The following is a 17,978-nucleotide window of genomic DNA, read 5'->3' on the forward strand; positions in this document are numbered from 1 at the left end:
TACAGCATAAAAGTCAAGAGAATAGGTGAAACCTTTAGGTTCCCCCCGCTCCCCCCTCCCAAAGAAATCAATTCAGTGTATTGAACAAAGAAGAAAAAGAGTGCTCATCCATCTCCTATTTTGAAATATCAGTACACAAAAGCCTCTACAACCATCATGCCACATAGAACTCTAGGAGGAAAAAAGAGCAAAGCAACAAGTGGTGGCGGATCAGCATGAATTTTGTACAGACACTCCAAAAGCCATATCTGGTTCGGAAAGCGTCTCTCCCTCCAGCTCCTCTTCGTGCTGCACACGAGAGGGCACTGTGCAGTAGGCGCAGTGGATAAAGCAGCACAAATTAATCATGTGCTGCAGATGAAAATTGTTGTGCTAGAGCCAAGCAATTAGACGTTCTCTGGAGAGTTAACTGCGTAGCGAGAAGCAAACCTGCCAATTAAATCATCATCTTCAAACACCTCAGGAGATCCTTCACTTCAGTGACCAGTGTTATCGTTTGTTTGCTGAAAATCAAGCATTTATCTTACCATGATTATCAGTTTTATCCCTTTTTTTCAGGTATTACGAGACTGGAGCTGACTCCACACAGGACAACAGCTTTTTGCTGGGTATCTGTACTGGAGAAATCAGGGGTGACAGACTACACATGTCGTAAAGACCTTCTGAAGACTTACAGGTCCAACCCAGACTGGAAAAATCATTTAAGGTTTAGACAAACAGATCCAAAAACTCTGATTAAATCCAATGATAAGTAACTGGTTAGAAATTGAAGTGACAGCTTAGTGCCTCCAACTTGTTCATTAGGCAGAAAACAGGTGCCAATATTTCAGGTGCCTTGGTCTACTACTAAGTGGATGCAGAAGAAACAGAAGTGACAGAAGCAGCCAAAAAAGTTCTAGCCAAGAAAGCAAACCAGCAAGCAGGTGTAATGAACATGAGAAAGCTCACAGAGCTGTAGCTGCTCCAGACTAAATGCTGAAGTCTGTTCATTTTAGCAAAATCACTCCACATTTACCTTGCTGTGGACCACGTGGGCTACGTTTTGCTTTTGTCCCCAGACAACTGACACCTTTTCGTTACCTGCTGCATTTCTGACGTGTTCTCCGAGCACAAAAGCACAGCATTCATCATCACCTTCCTTCCCTCCTCCTGTAACTCACCCAAACAAAATTAACACAAAAGGGTATTATTTTAAACACAGCCATCCACCTCCTCTCAGGACCTGGGTTTAGGCTTCTGTATTTCTCTTGCAGCACGTGTTGACAGACACCACATTCCTGAGGCTGCCATGAATTTCTGCAATGGGGTTAAGACAGAGGCACAGCCTTGAAACATAAGCAAGGCAGGAAATCGGTATCTGTTCATGTAATATAAAGAGAAATGTATGCACAGCTTCCCTGAAGACAATAATGTTCCTACTGAGGAACCGGGACCATTGCCTCCATATCAGATTACCTGCACCCCAGACCATTTTACTTCCCTCCCATTCTAATTATAGCCTTCAAAATCTTATACGCGAGTGGCCAAAAACCGTTATCAGTCTGGTCATCGTGTCTGGTTTTCCTGTGCTTTTTCCTCTCTTTGTGCTAGAGGACCACACGAGCACCACATCACCCAAACACAGCTTGCTGGGAGTCCAACCTCGCCGCGCTGACCACAGCACATTCCACTGACCCATGTACCACTACAGGGACTTTCCAGCAGAGTAAGTGTTGCATAAAGCCTCTGGATTAGAAGCATCCTGTGAGTGCCAAGTTGAAGATCAAATGGAGGTTCTTCTTAAATTAAATAACCTGAAGATGTTCTCGGTCCAGCATTGTTGTGTATTACCAAGGGCAGTGTGCGCGCCTGGAACAAAACTCTTCTGTCCTTAGGTAGCCTATGAACTTCCTGAACTCATTCAAGCCTACGAATCACTAGTTCATCTCTACATGCCACAGTAAGGGATATTCATGTCTCCCTTGCCAATGCTCTGTATTACTATGGAGTCATTATATCATCATCTGTATTTCAGAAAGATGTTTCAAACATCTGGTTAGCTTTAAATGCACAAAACCACATGCACGCATCAGTATTTTCCACGTTAATCTGCTTCTCCCATGGTTATGAGAGAACACAAGAGCAGATGAACCTCAATGACTCCTGATTGATGATGGACATTCTGTTTACATTTCAGCTGACAACACTAAGGTATTTCCTCTCCAGCTGCAGCCAAACAACAACAGAAAAATAGAGTGAACACCACCAAAACCCCTAATCACGAGTCATGGACTTTGAGCCCGCTGTCTCCAGGCCACATGAGCTATAGAGGTAATAACATCGCAGCAGCAAATACAGAACATCCTTCGTCCATATTCCAAAGGGTTGCAGATGGATAACTTTATTTTACCTATTGTTTAGAGGTACTTCCCTCTGATCTGGAAACTGTTTAACACAATAGAAATAATTACGCTTCCTTACTCAGTTCCATGACAATAGAAGCAAAGTGGAATTTGACTTGAAAGGCAAGAGAGGGACATTGCAGTCTGCAAACCAAAATGATCACCTATTTTCAGGGACCCCAGGGAGCAGAGCATCACCAGTATCAGCCTCCCAGCTTCACCACAGTGTGGTGCAGCACTGGATTAGAACAAGAAATCACTAGAAGTCACACATCTGACCTAAAATACTTTTTTCCTGGTTTTTCTACACAAAACCTAAAATACCTCCTTTTCCAAAATACAATATTTCTTTTGATCAGTTAATAAATGGGTTTGGTGGGTGGAGGATTTACTATCGCTCTTTACCTCATCAGAACTCTCTCTTCTGATGGAACACTGAAAACACTACAAAGAGAATGGTACCTGGGGAGATGCCTCAAGATAAATTAGATATGAAAGGAAGGAAAAGTATACTCCAAATTTCTCTTGTCTTGACAAAATCAGTTTGCCTGTGCTTCAGAGCTCCTGGAGCAATACATAAAACTGCCCTCAAGCTGAGATCTGTTCTGTAAAGACACCTAAAGATATCTAATCACCGTCTTACTTGCCCAGCCTCTTGTCTAAATCTTTTCTCTGATGTTTCATGAAAGAAACGTCCGAAGCTGGTAATGAGCATTAGACTTAAGTGCTCCACCTTCTGTGATGAATGCACCAGGGAGACAGGAGACAAGGTGGTCTGAGCCAACACTGCCTGCTGCAAGGCTCCAGCCAACAAGGACATCATCGTGATTGCATCTCAATCTCTCTTTTCCATATCAAGGAACACCAGCCCCTTCCACTAGAATACAGCAGGATTTTCAAATCTGTTTCTTCACAAAGCTTCGAGTCCTGAAGGGACCATGATATCATCTGTCCTGACCTCCTGCATCACCCCAACCATTACATTTCATCCACTCACCCGGCTGTAGAAAGAACTAAAGCCCTACAATTAAAGCTTCAGCTGGGTCCTGGCAAAAGCTCCCCTCCCATGCAGGCAGGCTTGGTCTGACAGGCACCAAGAGACAGTAAATCCTCTGTGGCATTCATACTCAGAAACACGTGCTTTGTATCTAAGTTTGAGTGTGTTGGTGTTCAGTTTCCAGCCAGCATTCTCACCATATCTTTTCCTTTTGTTTCCAAAATTTTCTTTCTCAAAGTGAACCCAATGCATAAATACCAAGTCACTTCATTTTTTTTCTCCTGCATAAATTCAGTCAGTTAAAGACTTTTAAATATCTTGCTTTCCCCAGCTCTCAAATAACTTTTCTAGCCCTTCTCCACATTGACTTCTGTATGTTGACATCCTTTTGAAAAGAAGACCAAACCCATATGGCTTGGTGAAGGAGCACAGGCTCTCCTGCACACACAGCACAGCATCACACTGGCTTTTTTGGCCAGCCTGACACAGTGGGAGCTTATTCTGCCCTTTGCAAAGGCATTTATTTCTGCAGCACAGACGGCAGTGCCACCAGCACCGCTTGCCTGCCTTGTTCCCAGGTGTAGAGCTACATTTGCATCAAAGTGTGTGTTATTTACACGGGCTGAGCTTAGCAAGCCTTCCAGACCGCACGGTCTCCTTTAGTCACCACTATGCGCTTCCCAGCCAAAGTGTGAGCTGTACAAAAGCTTCATCAGCAATAATTTTATCATGACTTCAGGTTGCTGATGAGACGATGGAATAACAGCATGCCAAGCTCCATGAAGCCCAGCAAGCAACTTCTCTTATTTCATGAGGGCTCCCTGATGATGGCTATATTTTTTCAGATGTATGAGCCAATTCTTGGTCCATTTGGTGTGCACTTTATGCTGTAAAATGCTAATTTCTTTCTTCAGATACACATCCTACACTTCAGAAAAACATCCAACTTTATTTCAGCTACCTTTGTCAGCCATATCCTTAAAAATGAAGCAATTTCTGTTTGACACTTGACCCCATTTGAAAGCATCCACCAAACCCTATGTTTGTCTACAGAACCACAATTGGAATAGTTTATTAGTGCTTTCTCCTCCACTACAGGAAAACTCACAGGGAAACAGAGCAAGCAATCAAGTAGCAATAGCTTACTCAGTTGTGTAGTCCAATCTAAGTATCAAAGGCAACAGCTGCTTTCTCCAATACCTTGCAAAGAGAGAAGCAGAAAAGCGGACAAAATCATCCATCAGCGTAGGGCACTCACAGCAGAGAATATGCTGCTCCCAAGAGATAAACATCATTCAGCTCTCCAGAAGCACAGGCATTAACTGGTAATTGCTTTGAGAACACTAAAAGCTGAAAGGTAAATAGAGTCCTCACATTTCCCTAATGTTGGTCAAATAATGCTCTGTTCATTTATCCAGCAAATCCGGCTCTTAGTTTAAGTCATAACAATCTATAAACAGACTGTGCCTCTGCCACAGATTTCTACAGCTTTAGCTCTGAAGAATAGCCTGAACAGACAAACTGGAACTGCTACAGACAGAAATGAGTTGCTGTGAGTCAAGACTATCAGTGCCACTCAATTAGTCAACCTAGGCCAGATGCTTTCATTTCTACCCCTGACTTGACAATCAAAAGGCTCAAACAAACTGCACATCTTTCAACTTGTCTGCCAGTTGCCCACCAAACAGCTATAAACATTCAACAAGTCTCTTTGGTGAGTAATTGGAAGAGAATTCGCCAGCGGTCGTGCGAGCACTCTCAACGTGGATTCTCTTGTGAATATTTACTCGCACAAGTATGCAACGTGATGTTGCTTTCCCACAAATGTTCTTGCCAGCGCAATTTTTGCTCATCCAAAGTGGTTGGGGAATAAACAAAGAAGTATGGTCGAAAAATACCAGCAAAGCATATCAGTGCATTCTAGATGGAAAATATACTCACGGAGGACGAACCCGACCATGTGATGAGGAATGGCTTGGTGCCCATTCACTACATCATTTTCCCTGTGTAGGGCAAGAGGGCAAATTTGACTCACTTTCTTCTCCCCTCTCTACTTTTGCAGCCGCACACTCATTTACAAGCGGAAATAGAGGTAACCTAGTAGTAAATACCAATAAGAACACAGATGAAAACGATCACATAAATGAAGTACTTCATGCAGTTTAATCATATAGCCAGAACTCAGCATTGCCTTGGGCTCTGCGGTGATCAGAGCATGCCATAACTTCAACATGATGAAAAGAGACTGGGGATCAGTTTGCAAAGAGTATTTCAGACACTTCAGAAGTGTGGGATATCTCAGGACACACATGGGGCTTTTCCTCCTGACATGCTACATTTGTGATAAGAAACATCTGGGAAGACAATTGCTTTTTGCAGCGCGCAACCGAAATCCACAGGGACACCGTGATCCTTTATCCAGCCCTAACCACGTGCTCCTGGAGCAACTGGAACTAAAGATCCCGGTTTTGCAAAGCCTCTGCATGCGATTCGGTTCACTCTGAACAACAATATCCAGCCCCTACTTCCAAGGGCTCCATTGCCCCTCAGTTTCCATGAGCAGAAGCATCTTCTTCCATTTAAAAATCAGGGATGCCTGCAGGAGGGGGGCAAAATATGGAGCCTGATCTCCTGAAAGCAAGATTGAAGTCCAAACACAGTATCTATTAGAGCATGAAGACCTTTCTGAAGCAGCATGGTATGGGCAGATAGCACAGACATGCAATGAAAGAAGAGAGGTACCTGGTGCAGGTGCTCAGGAGATGAAATCACACAGGACAGAAGCAGCGTGTTGGATCAGTAATCCTGCTTGGAAAGAGAGAAAAGAATGTAATTAATACTTTTTCAAAATTTAAAATCAATATTTCCATAATTGAACAAAACAGAGATAATTTAACTTATGAAGCATGCTTATTCATTAAGAGTTAGAGACCTTGGGTTTGTTTTTTCTTTACACCATGAACTTTCTTCTGTCCTGTAAAGGAACAGTTACTATGGTTTATAATAATAATTATTCAGCCTTCTTTTATTCTCCAAAAATACTTTGTTCTGACAAATAAAACACTTGGAAGAAAAATGTGGAATAGTCTTAAAAAACCCTATGTGAAAGTTTCATGAAGAGGCTTCTTCAGCAGCTGGTTCCTTCATGTCAGTGTGAAGTCCATCAGGCAGCTTCTTGGTAGTACAAACATTAGTGACAACCACACATCCCGTTCATTTCAGAGCTTTGCAAAACCCTCTATGGAAGATCACTTTTTACTTTGTTTTAATCACCCCAGCATTTAAAAAAACACCCCAAACATTTAAACAAACACCTAAAAACTTCAGCGACGTGGCTTTGATTGCCATTAACAGTGCCCTCCATAAGCGTTAAGAGGCTTAACAACAAAGCAGTTTCATTAGAGAAGCAAGAACAAGGATTAAATGCCATTGCTGCTAAAAGCCAAGTCAGGTCCTTATCATTCGAAAGAGACTGTCTAGTCTTGCCTCTAACGTGAGCAGAGACAAGAGACCACCTTGCCTGGGGGGTATCCAGTCCCTGGGCAAGAGCTGGTCCTCACCAGGACAAGATGCACTCACTGCATCACTTCTCCCTGACACCTATGCCAGCTTGCATTGTTTTACCCACAAAAGTCTCCAAACACTTAATGCATCTCTTAAAAGTCTCAACACCCAAAGGCTCCTGTGGCTCTGAATCTTTCAGCTTTACCATTAAAAGAATAAATCCCAAGCCACTGCGGTCACAGAGAAATCCAGAACACAAGCGCTGATATTACCCAGAAGCCCAGCTGTTAGAAAGCAAGCTGAAATACTCCTACATTGATTGATTTCTTATGAAACTTACGATTTTTAGCAACCGACACACGATCTCTAAGTGTGCAGGGTTGGCAGAGCTGCAAATCCTTTTGACTCACAGCATTTGTGGGGGAATCCCCAACTGGCCTTCGCTCCCCACCCACCCGGGGAGCGCTGATGCAAAGACGGCTTTTTCCAGGTCCATAAACATGTCTGGAAGACAGCATGCCTCCCCCTTCACCATGGCCATGGGAGATTTCTTTGTCAGCGTATCTATGGCAAAGCTGTTGCACAATAAACAACATGAAGTGTCCTGTCAAAATACAGCCAGTGTTTTGAAATCATAAAAAGAATGCTGAAAAGATAAATATTGATGGGGTTTGATGAACTGCAGCACTGTGCTAATGAAATCAAGACTTCAGAAATGTGCTTGGACTGCCCTTCACCCAAAATGAGTAAGACTTCATTGTAAATATTGCTATTCACAGAAACAATTTATACACTGTCTCAGTGGCAGAGAGAGTACAAATGGTAGATCAAAGGCAGAGAGTAGAATCTTTTCATTGAGCTGCAGTGAGGAACACTAAAGCAACCATTTCCTCCTCCTTAACATCCCTTGGCCGGCAGTGGCAAGGTGGGTTCTTACCAGCTGTACACACGCACAGATCAACACCTGAGCTGTGGCTAATCCCAGCGAGCAGAGCATCCATTTTAATTCCATTCCCCCAGACGCTGTCCAAGACACAGACGTGGAGGAGAGCCCTTTTGGGAAGGGTAGATGACAACCACAGAGATTACGGGAGTCATCCCAATGAAATCCTCCTGCAGCCAGCAACTGGGGACCCCCCTGCTCAAATCCCCAAGATCACAGTAACGTCCTTGCCTTACATTTAATCTCAGGCTAAGGTTGGGGCAGCCAGCAGCATTATGGAGCTAACCCCTCTGATGCTCTGAAAGCACTCGGATTCTGCATCGCAAGAGTTACAACTGCAAAGCACATCGAGTCTTAGCTCCTTTCCAGTGAGCGCTTGCTGCAGATTCACAGACTGCACTCTTTTGCAGACATCCTCCTTTTCCCACCCTGTAAAACGCTATTCCAGAAATTCCTTATAAACGCCTTTCACATTGCGTTATATTCCCCCAGCAAAAAATAAGCCAGATAAGAAATGCCTGCCTACAAGTGTTAATATCAAACTTTTAACACACCTGAACTTCAAACTAAAAAGGAAAAACTGCTCATCCCAGCAAATACTTGCGACAGCCCCTACCTCCAGTGTCTCTCAGGTGTTTGATAATCAGGTTGTGCCATGAAATGCGTGCATATTAATGGGTTCCCCAACCATTCTTAGGTGGCTGATGGAGTTCTAAACCCCTCCAAAATGATCAGCCAGATTAAAAAACAACAAATCAAAACCACATATGGTAGCACGTTTGAACACAATGGTTTTAAAAGGAAATAAGAGCTCTCTGTAGACTCCACATCCTCTAAATACATTCTGTGAACAGATAAAAGCCACATTGTAGTCAAGTCTCCACCTAAATAGCAAAAGCAAAATCTAGGTCAGCATGCTCTCATAGGAACTGATATATTAATCAGTGGCGCTTCCAAAGGGATTTTTGACTAATGCAGTGTTTTTATATAGGAACTGGCAGCCACCACCTTTCGCAACTCAATACTCTCTCGAAGGCTCAAAAGTTACACTCAAAAAGTGATTTTAAGCCGGTTGGAAAAACAAGGCTGGTTTTGCCCTTATTCAAAGGGGAAAGAAAAAGAAAGAAAAGATTATGCTATGCGTTGGTAGCAGCAGCTCCAACACAGGACTTCCAACAAGAAAGGTGCTCTCTCTTTGCAGGCGAAGACTACCTGCTTATTTAAGGTCCCACCGCAAGACCAGGACTCCAATCTCTGCTGTAAAATGCACGTATCCAAAGTTTGCACCATAATAATTTAAAATGGGAACCAGTCACAGGAAGTTTTCTGTGGCACTTGGTTTAAGCAGGACCATCTTTGCTGGCTGGAAATGAAGTTTCTCAGCCCAGTTTTTTTGGGACTGGGACTCAGGACATGGTTCCTCTTGGATGCATTGAAGGAACTTCACATTCTCTGCCCAAACAGTCCGCAGAGACATGTATTAGTTCTGACAATATTTGGTGGAAAAGAATCTGAGGTCCAGCGTGAGCCATTTGCTGTCTCCGGAGAGATGAATGGAGGCAAACTGGTGGGAGGGGGAGCCTTTTCTATCCAAAAATTAAATGTTTTGTCTCCATTCCATTCAGAAGAAGGAAAAAAAAAGGAAAAAAAAAGGAAGAAAAAACCCTCGTGCTAAAAGGTCTTGTTTTCATTCCTTTGTGGAACCAAACCACATTTCAAACCTCAATGTTTGTACAACACAGAGATCTGTTTTCTGGTCATTTATAACTTTCACTCTATCAGCAGCTCCCGCTGCCAAGGCGCAGGTGACGCCACAGGGCGTCCCCAGCCCATGGGCATGACTGCAAGGGAGCCTGGAGCAGGGAAGTGTTGCAGTCCCTGACCCTCCAGCCACAGTGATGAATTACCTTCTTTCCACAAGGGCACAAAAAGCTCTGACTAGAAAGAAAACTCCCAAATTGATTTTTGGCCACTATAAAGAAAAGCACCCGAATGTTGAGACCTTTCCTCTCTCGACACAGCCCCACCTTACAAACCCAGGATCCGGCTCCATCCCACCTGAGTTTTCCACCCTCCTCCCTCTTCCCCAGATCCAGCCCCAAAGCCTTTTGGCTTTGCAAGATGCAGGGCCGGACCCTGGCTGAGCTCCTGCACATACCATAGCACAGCAGCTGAGAAGGTCAAGAAAATGGGGGCAAGAGAGAAAAAGGATGACATTATCACTCAATTCCAGCAATTTTCTGGGAGCTGGGTGTGCAGATTTGGGTGCCAGCTCTCCTTCCCAGGCCTGGAAAAGGTCATCCTTTCATGCTGCCGGATGGTATGTGCCCTTCACCTCAGCAGTTGGATACCGCTTAGGCAATGCCAACAGCATCCGGGAGTTTCCTTGGTTAGCAATTGCTTTGTTACATGCCAAGAAGCAGTGAAAATCCATCTCCTTCAGGGCATACCAATGCCCAGACCAAACAGACAGGAGCTACTGGAGCTCTGCTAAACCCCAGCTCCTGTTTCAGAGAGAAACACTCCCGAGTGTTGCTTATCTGCACAGCACTGGGATGGGAGTGTTTGCCAGAGAGATACAAAGGAAGAATTGCAAACAGCATTAGCTCAGTTACATATTTCTGATGACAGCAATTTAAGAAAACAACAAAAATGTATAATAAACCTGAAAATTTAATAATAAAACTGGTCACACTGTCTCCAGAGATGCCTGGCAGTGCTTAAGTTCTTACTCAAGGATACAGGTGTTAACTTCGTATAGCTGTGCTGTCAGCCTCAGCAGACATAGTGGGAGGCAAGCCACAACCATTTATGATCTGCTACCTTATACACAAACCAGAGGAGTCCTGAAGGGGTAACATCCCCCAGTCACTGTCTGTCTACCAAAACCAATGATGAAGCAGTTGCCTATAACTTCCCATTCTGTGTTTTGCAAAAGGTTTGTTTTTTCCATCTGCAACAGTTCTATTTGCAATAAAGCCAGCAACATGGACATATCTCATTCATTCTTGTGACCCACTATCTTCTCCAGAGTCTGCAGTCTCACTGTATGAGCTATTTATCTCCAAACCCAAATAAGGAACATTTTTAGGCTGTGCCATTGCATGGGAAAGATGCACTTCAGTTAACAGCTTGAATTAACAAGCCAGTAAAACTTAATATGACCTTCTTTGTAATTTTTGGCATTAAAGGAAGAATCAAGTCTTACCTTTTTCTTTACTTTTTTTGATAGCATGGCAGAAGATGGGCAAATAGAGCACTGCTTACTGTATCAAATGTTTAATTTAATTTTTGCTCTCTAACAAATAGAAAGAAAAAAACCCTCCTCGCCTAAAAGGGCTCCTCTCAGAGACAGGCTTTTGCTGAATGATAACAGTATAATGACATTTTAAGAAGGCTGACCACAAAGAACCAGTATTCAAACTATCCACTCCATCTTTTGCAGCTGAAGAGGCCTTGAGGGGAGAATAAGGAAAATGGAGAAACTATTAAAATCACATTTCAACAGAATTATAGTATTTCTCAGTACAAGTCCATTAAAGAGATATACAGATACCTCCATCTCCCGTTGAGATTGTGTTCCCCTATTCATATAAAATGGGATGCTCATTTACTAGGACTGTGTTGCAATCTAATTCAACAGTAGACTGCCCATTTCCTCCACCCCTCCAACAGCTTAAGCCAAGTACCACCATGAGTGCAACGTACCGAGATGGCAGATGCGCTGCAGGCACACACTGTTCCTGCATCCCTTCAGTGGGAAGTCTGCTGAGTGCCCATGCTCCCCCATCTGCCCTAGCGGGACAGCTTGGACTTGTTGGTGAATGGTCCAACACAGCACATGGGCAATTTGATCTCAGCATGGAGAAATGGATCTCAAAATCCATTTTTAGAGGCTGCCAGGACTAAACACCACACAGGATCAAACATGGTTCTCCAGCCTGCCCCCCTGATCCGTCCTGTTTTCTTTCCCAGATGTTAATACTGCACTTCTATTATTCACTCAAACAATCTCCACGCACTTCAAATGCTAATAAATTAAGTTCCCAGGTACCAATGCATGATGTATACACTCTAACACCCACTTCATAGACAAGGATAATATTAAATCCTGGATGACAGTAATGCTTCACTCTGAACATAACATTGAATCAAGTGATGAGCTTGGCACTAGGGACATTACCAGGACTCCTACCACTCCTTCAGAGGCATGTGTGGTACCAAAATGCTTCTGCAACCAGCCATACTCGCCAAGCCTACCCACTCTCCAGCAGCTATGTTCTTGATCAAAGACAGGATTATTTTCTTTCCCTGTTTCGTTTTTAGCCAGCACTGTTGTGAAAGAAACATGCACCCTGCAGATGAACTAGGATAGACTCAGCAAAATTTCCTGGTTAAAAAAATAAACACATGCACAAAACAAACCAGTGGTTCCTGTCTTCAGAAAACACCTTCAGAAGACAACTGTACTGTAGATAGCTCAAATGCACACACTGGTTGCAGCTGAATTCATGCTTCCCTTTTCCATTGCTTCCATGAAAACTAGTACCCCCTGATACAGATTCCTGCAGTCTCAGTGCTGTCTAGCTGCCACCCCAAAGCCAGCACCTACCCACTGCCTGCTCTTGGAAGTAACTCCTGAAGGAACAGAAAACAATCTCTGCAGGTGCTTAATGGAAAGTAGCTAATGAAATAGCTTTTCTGGGGAAAAATTTACCCAAGTACGGATATAAGCACTTGTGGCAGAGTTTCAAGAGTGCAAGCCTAAATGCCAAGAATCCTAAATCACACTTTCAAAGCTATTCCAATATCTAACAGGTGAAAGCAAGCCCTACAGCTGAATCACCAGAGAGGCTCTCAAAAACTCCCAGCTCAGCTGCTATCTAATCCCAGAAACATTTGGGCCCTACAGACACTAAAAGCAACTTTAAGGATTTCCAGGTATTCAGCATTCTGCTTCCACTCAGGCAGGATGAATTTTAGTTGGGAGAACTGTGCAACTCAACCCCTATTTCCAGGCCTAATCAAGTGATAATGATACTTCATAATAGATACACAGTGAATCAGGACCTGGGTTTTGCATAGCTGCAGAGCCTCAAGCCCTCTTGCCTAGGATTAAACATAAATATGCATAAACTGAGAGAGAAACATGGTCTATCAGTTTTGGGGATTGGTGGTGTCCATATTTCCCCCTCAAATTCCTTTTTCTCTGGTGGTGTGGAAAGATTCACTTCAGAGCAGGAAGACTTCCCAGGTTCAGGACATTCTGATAACGAACCCATTGATGGGGCAATCTTTTAATGGGACCAGAAAAGGTGAAGGTATCTGTTTCACACACAGCCCAAGGGAGTTCGTTACTCAGTTGTCTACGAGGTGTTTGGTGGTGATGCTCTCAAGTGAGTGCAGCTGCAATGAGATGACACTCAGCTGGGCAGGGAAGGCAAGAGGGACTTTTAAACAAAAGTGAGGCAAACATCACAGTATCTACTCCAAAGATCATTAAATCCATGGAAGTCTTTCAGACAGCTTCCAAAGATTTTGGATGAGACCCAGGAGCTGCTTTTCATCCACAGTTCACAATGACCTTACTAGAGAGAGAGAACAAAAAGCCTTTTCGTTCCCATTTTCCAGATGTGGAGACGAAGGAACAGAGAAAGCTGATGCAGAGCAGGTCACAGAAGCAGAGCTGGGCACAGAGTCACTCCAGATCCCCATAAAAGATATGGCAGTGTGGAGAGGAAATAGCGAAAAAAACTCACCCTTCTCACAAAGAGCAGAAAGGGCTTGCACTTGTTTTCTTAGTGTAACACACAAAGATGATTTTTAGTGGAAGGAAGTTGATGCTTTCCAAGTGAGATCAGAGAAGCAGAAGGTAACATGATGCTTACCAGAGACATCACGATTATTTAAGATTGTAGGGTGGCATTGCTGTCAGCCAAGCTTACAGGTTCACAAGGAGAGGAACAGAAGATGGTAACAGCGACATTTAGCACAATAAAAGCAAGACACTTGGTACATCCATCCATTTGAAAGCTATAAGAAAGGGTAAGAAATAACACGCAGACATACCTTTTGATGATGCTGAAAAGCACAGGACCAACGGGCTTTAGGAGAAACGGAGAGTAAAACCAAGAGCTACTTTTCTACTAGGAAATATACCTCTGAAACCAGAACAGCTTCTTTATTTTGAAACTTCAGAGCCCCAGGGCTGAAAGACTGGCACCAAATTCTGCTCAGAGCAAGGGGGAAAAGAACAAGATGAGCTTTGCATCCGAGACAGCTATAATCTCTCCTAATTCAGAGCAGGCAGCACAATATCATAACTAAACCATAAGGGAAATAAACCAAACCGCAGCTTATCCTCCCACCCACCCCTGTAAATCACAAACCATTGAAATCAAATCAAGGCAATTCAGGGATACAGAAGAGAGTGACAGCTCCCTAACCTGCTGAGTTCAGAGGCTGCTGCTGCTCAGGAAGGAAAGGAGGACATTGGGCTCAGGCCAGGTCCCAGAAGAGGTGGCAGAATCTCCAAGCTTCAGCCCAAGCACAGTATCTTGCAACCTAAAATCCAGGAGGTAGGGAAGACCTGTGCAGCTCCCCAGGAAAGCGAGTCTCACCACCTACCCTCCGCCGCTATTACTGTCCCTGGCATAGCTATTAAATGAAAAACAAAACCCGCTCCAGGTAGCTCCTGCCCAAATAGGCTCTCACGCCGGCACCTACTCCTAAGAGTCATTTCAGGGCTTGTTTCTCAAGCAATGATCCCTATCTGTTCTCCATATGGATGGTTTCCTCCTCCATCATACCTGCTTCACTCTGAGAGCCTGAGCAACATTAGAGCAGCTCCCGGAGCCCCTTGCATGCCACACAAGCAAGGTGGCAAAGGGTTCTTACAAACACTTCTGCAAACCCTAGCTCAGAGGAGGGATGTTTTCATCACACTTGCTGCTAAAAGCCACAACAGTTCTTCGTGGGATCATGTGCACTCACACACTGACCCCAGCAACAGAACAGGATGCAAGAAGTACAGAGCCATGCTTGGCTTTGCAGTGGTGGGCTAAAGGAAAGTGGGACAGAGCCGGCATCTTTGATGAACTACACCAAGCAACAGTGGGACAGTGCAAGAAGCTGGATATCAGAGAAAGAAAAAGCTGATCCTACCAACCACCACCATTAATCTGTGTTAATCTGCCAGCAAACTGGAGGCTGATTTAGGAGATGGAGAGCACAGACTTACAAGAATGTGGCAGGGTCTCAACAAGAAAGTCTGCAGTTGTGAAACTGAAGGTTCATTTTCCACTGGAAAAGGGAGAGGAAAGCTCAGGCACCAGAATGCATAGAAAGACAGGGCTGGCAGCTCTCACTGAGTTACTGTGTGTCCCATGTTACATGCGTGTCACTAAGTCCAAGTGCTTTGAATCATGGCAACACTCAATAATTAACTTCTGCTAATTACTGCTTAAATTCCAGGACTTAAGTTTTTAATGTATAGGGTTGCAGAGAGAACTTCAAAATGACAACAAAGTGCTTCTTAAACTTAGCAGGAACCCAACACGGAAAACCCTAGGAGGTGGTAGAGGAAAAGAGCCCCAAATTTATTAGACATATGAGACCTCATAATTTTGAAACCAGCCTTGCAAGGTTGGAAGCCAGGTCACAACTTACTAAAAGCAAGAGCCAGGAATACTGTGAGCATGAGCAAACAACACGCAGTACAGAATGTGAAATGCTGTGAATTACTGGATGTGGTTGTGCTAGATCCTTCACTTGTTTATTTAGTTTTAATGCTAAAGGTGAGGCCAGATACATACCCCTGTCTGTACGCAGACACCATGGAGGTGAGTCTAGTTGATTCCCTATGATCAAAATCTCCATCTGCTTGCAGCCTGAATAAGCCATGCTTATTTTTAAACAAACAAGGTGCTAGGTACACAAAGCCCTGCTCCAGGGATATGCTGGCCATGCCTCAGAGCTGATCCCTTCCTGCACAGGAGATCCAGCATGCAGGCAGCATCTTCCAAGTAGCCAGGCTGTGGCCTTTGACAGCTGAAATCTTTCAGGTTTCTGTTTTTTTCCTCTAAAAGCAGGGGGGAAAGGAGGCTGATCAGTTGTTGAGTGACAAGAGAGCCGTATCTGAAGCATTTCCTATCAGCAATGGGTTGGAGCTGTAGGAGCTCAGCCATCACATCTCTGCAGTGGAAGGACAAGCTCCACTACTCACCTCCTGAACTGGTCACTCACAGAATTGCCTGGGTTTATTCCACAGATGGAGCGCAGCCTCACGCAGCTCCATCTGCAGCCATTACCACGTGCATCTACTCCATGCCTCAGTGCAAACATGTTCCATGCCACGGGAAATGAGCAGTTTCGGTGCTTATCAGTAGTAAAATCCTTTGCAATCAGCAGCTGTGAGTGCACTGCCTCCACAGCCAAAGCAGAATAGGCACATTTCTTCTCTACATTATTCCACCTACGCTGCTTCATCTTCTCTTGGGCTAAGTGCAAAACCAGCTGCCTGTATTCCATGTCCTAGAGGGCTAAGCATCTAACAGAGCTGAAGCTTGCACCCAGACAGCAGAGGATGGAAGTTACCAAACACAGCATTGAGTCTGGGTTGCTTCTCAAAGCCTCTCTTTACTCCCTGGAAAACTGAAATCCAAGAGGTGCCTGGACAACCACCTCCCGCAACTTCATGGAAAACCTGCAGGCTGGAGGCAGCTGTGGAGCCTGGGGTATCCCTGCTCCTGCTACTCGCAAGTCATTATAACTACTCGTCAAGTCAGTGAAGAGCAATGGAGCCAGGAGTCACAGTCTTGCTTAAAAGACACGTAGCATCTATAGCTGGGTCTATTACTTCCAAACTGTCCTGTGACCTGGAGGTGAGCCAGTCCATATAGTTATATTTAAGGAGGTACTTATACACTTGCAGGACTCCAAGAGATGGCTAGCTTGTCTTTAATTCCCTTGCAAGAAGTCTCCTAGCAAGAAGTCCCCTTGCAATGCTTCACTACAACTATGCAGCCATCCTGAGCTCCTGACCATGTCAGCCCATGCTCCTCCCAACCCTCACATGCTCTGCTGCCCTCCATGGTTTTGTGGATGTGTGGAAAATACAGCAGCGGGACCCATTTCACATAGGGAAATGCCGTGGCTGGAAGGCAGAGAACGACAGCTCTTCTCCAGCCTTCCATTTGCAGGTTAACTTGTGAGATGTAGTTCCTATGGAGAAACCTTTCACCGTGCAGTAATGGTGTCGACTCTGCTTTTGGACGAGCAGCAGAAGTCCGAATTGCCAAGATTCCTCATTCCCCAGCAAAATATGGCCAAGGGAAAGCCAGCTGTGACACCCCTACAAATATGCTGTATATGAATGCTGGAGGGCTGTATGGAAACTGAATAGCACACCTCTGGTATTTGCAGTGTATGCATTTTTTCCGAGACCAAAGCCTATTTTCACGGGGTTATAAATCAGCTATAATAAAAAATTAATTCTCAGCACAAAACACTGCCCAATAGTAAATTTTTAAAAAATCTATTTAAAAAAAACCCATAATATTGTGGGGGTTTACATTTCCACAGGTTCAGGTTCTGTAATTTTGTCATACCCCTATCTGGTCATGCAGAGCAGGACCATTCTCTGAAATTCAAATGAAATCTCATAGAAAATGGGCTCAAACTCAATAGCCTGGATTCAACCTATAGGAAAATAGCAAAGGGAATGGCTGCCCTTGGCAGGTCAGCTGTAAGGATGCTGCTAAACCCTGAAGAGTGTTTGCATACCACCAAGATAGGAGTACTTTGTGAGTACTTAGGAACAGCTATCAATTGAAGCACTAATTGGATTTACCAATCACTTCGGCTGAGTCATAGTGGAGAAAAGATTTTCAACCCCTCTCAGGGGATATGGGAGCACAAATTCCTGCAGGTTGGTAGAATCCCCGTTCCTCACCCTTTAGAAATTACAGTTCGGGGAATCAGCACAGCATTTTGTCTTCCCTTTCTCTGCTCAGAGATAGCAAACAGGGTTCCCAACCATTTTTCTTGTGAAGAAGATGATGGGTTTGCTTTCATGCAGGGAAGTTGGTAGTGCACTGATCTCTTCTACTTACTATGACATGAATTACTAGGTTACACCTAATGCCATCCCAGC

The 17,978-nt window shown here is 44.1% G+C and overlaps 1 protein-coding gene across 1 annotated transcript in view; it reads right to left on the reverse strand.

Moving 5' to 3' along the window:
- Window positions 1-17,978, reverse strand: part of BANP (BTG3 associated nuclear protein) — a 310,059-nt gene that overhangs the window by 96,532 nt on the left and 195,549 nt on the right. Inside the window, exon 12 of the transcript XR_010608684.1 lies at window positions 6,121-6,183. The gene's annotated coding sequence lies outside the window, so the exon portion shown is untranslated. The remainder of the gene's footprint in view (window positions 1-6,120; window positions 6,184-17,978) is intronic.

Source organism: Lathamus discolor, chromosome Z, assembly GCF_037157495.1.
Source record: "Lathamus discolor isolate bLatDis1 chromosome Z, bLatDis1.hap1, whole genome shotgun sequence".
NCBI classification, from domain to species: Eukaryota; Metazoa; Chordata; class Aves; order Psittaciformes; family Psittacidae; genus Lathamus; species Lathamus discolor.